The sequence below is a fragment of the Apium graveolens genome, chromosome 4 (genome assembly GCF_009905375.1).
Source record: "Apium graveolens cultivar Ventura chromosome 4, ASM990537v1, whole genome shotgun sequence".
In the NCBI taxonomy this organism is placed as follows: domain Eukaryota; kingdom Viridiplantae; phylum Streptophyta; class Magnoliopsida; order Apiales; family Apiaceae; genus Apium; species Apium graveolens.
In genome coordinates, this window is record NC_133650.1 from 21663437 (window position 1) to 21667192 (window position 3756).

The 3756-nt window shown below is 43.2% G+C and overlaps 1 non-coding gene across 1 annotated transcript; it reads left to right on the forward strand.

The window, feature by feature from the left end:
- Positions 1-2749: 2749 nt before the first annotated feature.
- Positions 2750-2856, forward strand: LOC141722706 (small nucleolar RNA R71). Its single transcript, XR_012575711.1, has one exon. It is a non-coding gene; the product is annotated as a small nucleolar RNA R71 (small nucleolar RNA).
- Positions 2857-3756: the final 900 nt, after the last annotated feature.

The window sequence follows — 3756 nt, forward strand, 5'->3', positions numbered from 1 at the left end:
GTCCACCTCCAGACCCTTGCTAGAGACCTTATGCCCAAGGATAATGCCTTCACGCACCATAAAATGACATTTCTCCCAATTGAGCACCAAATTAGTTTCCACGCATCTTTTGAGTACGGCGCGCAGATTATTCAAACATTCATCATATGAGTGTCCGAAGACGGAGAAGTCATCCATGAACACTTCGACGTTATTTCCAATCATGTCAGAGAATATAGCCATCATACATCTCTGAAAGGTGGCCGGGGCGCCACATAACCCAAACGAAACTCTGCGAAAAGCAAACGTGCCAAATGGACAAGTGAAGGTAGTCTTTTCCTGATCCTCTGGTGCAATACAAATCTGATTATACCCGGAATAACCATCCAGAAGACAAAAATACTCATGACCCGCCAATCTGTCAAGCATCTGATCAATAAATGGAAGAGGGAAGTGATCCTTCCTTGTGGCTTTGTTCAATTTTCTATAATCCATGCATACTCTCCATCCTGTAACTGTTCGAGTAGGGATGAGCTCATTCTTTTCATTTGCGACCACAGTGATACCTCCCTTCTTAGGTACACATTGTACGGGGCTCACCCACGAGCTGTCAGAAATAGGATAAATGATGCCTGCATCTAGCCATTTCAGAATTTCTTTCTTCACCACCTCCTTCATGATGGGATTCAGTCTTCGCTGCTGTTCCACAGTTGGCTTACTACCTTCTTCTAGCAGAATTTTATGCATACAATATGAAGGACTTATCCCCTTGATGTCTGCTATGGTCCATCCTATAGCCGATTTGAATTCTCTCAAAATCCTTAAGAGCTTGTCTTCCTCACTACCTGAAAGGTCAGATGAAATAATAACAGGTAACGTAGATGAATCACCTAAAAAAGCATACCTCAAGTGCTCAGGTAATGGCTTGAGCTCCAAGGTAGGTGCTTCCTCTATTGATGGTTTGAGCTTCCCTTCAGCGTTCTTAAGGTCAGAAGTACCAAGAGATTCAAATGGTATGTCCAGCTTTCGCTTCCAGGGAGAAGCGTTCAGATATTGTAATTGCTCGTTGCTATCTTCATCATCGCTGTCAAAATCCCCCACTAAGGCCTTTTCCAATGCATCAGACATTAGCATGTGATCGAGTTCCGAAGTAACCGCAGAATCTATCACATCCAATTTTAAACACTCCTCATCTTCTGTAGGGAATTTCATTTCCTTGAATACGTTGAAGGTCACATCCTGATCTTGGACCCGCATAGTAAGTTCCCCTTTTTGCACATCTATCAAGGTACGGCCAGTAGCCAAGAAAGGCCTTCCCAAGATTATGGGAATCTTCTTATCTTCCTCAAAATCCAGAATAATAAAATCTGCTGGAAAGAAGAGCTTATCCACCTTGACGAGCACATCCTCAACTATGCCCCTTGGGTAAGTAATGGAACGGTCAGCCAATTGTAGCGACATGTATGTGGGTTTTGGATCAGGCAGATCCAGCTTTTTAAAGATCGATAACGGCATCAGATTAATGCTTGCTCCCAAATCACAAAGGCACTTGTCAAAAGTCAGATTGCCAATGGTGCAAGGAATGGTGAAGCTTCCTGGATCTTTCAGTTTTGGTGGTAACTTTTGCTGCAGAACAGCGCTGCATTCTTCTGTGAGAGCAATGGTTTCAAGGTCATCCAGTTTCACCTTCCTTGAAAGAATAGTCTTCATAAACTTCGCATAACTGGGCATTTGTTCCAGAGCCTCAGCGAAAGGTATATTGATGTGAAGTTTCTTGAACACCTCCAGAAACTTCCCGAACTGTCTATCCAGCTTTTGTTGCTGCAATCTCTTAGGAAAAGGTGGTGGATGATAGAGTTGTTTCTCCCCTGTATTAGCCTCAGGCAGAGTGTGTTTAACAGCAGTCTTCCTTGGTTCCGCCGCTTTCTCCTTTTGCTTAGATTCTTCACCTCTAATTTCAGCTTCTACTTCTTTTGCCTTTTCAGCATCAGCTACTTTTCCAGACCTTAAGGTAATAGCCTTGACTTGCTCTTTAGCTTCCTTCCTGCCTAGTACTTCCGTGTCACTGGGAAGAGTGCCAGGTTGATGATTGAGCACTGCATTGGCTAATTGACCGATTTGATTTTCCAAGGTCTTGATAGAAACCGCCTGACTCTTGCACAACAGCTTAAGTTCCTCAAAATCAGCACTAGTAGGTGCAGCTGCACTTCCCTGTTGAGGATATGATTGCCTTGTAGCATACTGCTGAGGTTGCTGGAATCCAGGTGGGTTAAACTGTTTACTCACTCCTTGCTGATATGGTGGCTGAATAGCATTCTGATTATTCCCCCAACTGAAATTTGGATGATTTCTGTTGTTAGGATGATAGGTCGCTGGCACAGGCTGCTGTTGTCGCTGATAATTATTCACATACTGAACAGATTCATTGACAAGAGAACACTGATCCATAGCATGAGAACCTGCACAAAGCTCACAAACCATAGCTATTTGATTAACTCCATACGTAGCCAGAGAATCAACCTTCATTGATAGCGCTTGGAGCTGGGCTGCAATAGCGGTGGCTGCATTAACTTCCAGAATACCTACTACCTTGCCTGACGTCATCCTCTGAGTTGGGTTTTGATGCTCATCTGCAGCCATCGTCTCTATAAGATTATACGCCTCAGTATAGCTTTTAGCCCATAAGGCGCCTCCAGCTGCTGCATCGAGCATGGGCCGAGATTGAGCCCCCAAACCATTATAGAAACCAGTGATCACCATCCAATCCGGCATTCCATGATATGGACATTTTCTCAACATTTCCTTGTAGCGTTCCCAAGCCTCGCACATAGATTCTGTAGGTTGCTGCGCAAACTGAGTAAGAGCACTCCTCATAGCAGCAGTCTTTGCCATCGGATAAAACTTCACCAGAAACTTTTGCGCAAGATCTTGCCACGTAGTGATGGACCCAGCTGGTTCAGAAATGTAACCAGTCTTTAGCCTTGTCCCTCAGTGAGAATGGGAAAAGCCTCAACTTGATAGCCTCATCAGTCACGCCATTATACTTAAAAGTGCTGCAGATCTCGACAAAATTCCTTATGTGCGTGTTGGGGTCTTCAGTTGCCTCTCCTCCAAAAGAAACAGAATTCTGCACCATCTGAATAGTGCCCGACTTGATTTCAAAGGTGTTAGCTTGAATAGCCGGATGAAGGATGCTTGACTGAATGTCATCAATTTTAGGCCGAGAAAAATCCATAAGAGCTGGATCAGCTTGAACAATACGATCTCCCATGTTTACTGGTTCTTTCTGCTCAGTTCCTGAATCCGAATCCTCAAAATCTAACTTCTCCGGAATATCAAGAACTTCATCTGTCTCCTCAGCTGTATCTAAAGTCCTCTTGCGAGCACGAGAACGAGTTTGCATAAACGCTTGCTAAAGTACCTGAAACACAACCGGAAAAAAAAATACGTAACTACTACGTCCTAACCACTGAGTCCTAATGACCAATGATGGTAAGTACATAAACTAAACAAATACGCCGAGTTCCCCGGCAGCGGCGCCAAAAACTTGTTAGGGCGAAAACACGCGCTAATATTCACGCAAGTATACGCGTTCGCAAGTAATATAGAATACTTTCTAGTTCGTTCCCTCAGAGACTCAGACTAAATTATTGTCTAATTAAACTCACTCACCAATGTATGATTACTTCTCAATGTTAAGACAATAACACTTAAAGTTGTTCATTAAATATTAACTATAATTAACTACTTAATTAATCACTTAACTAACACTTCAAT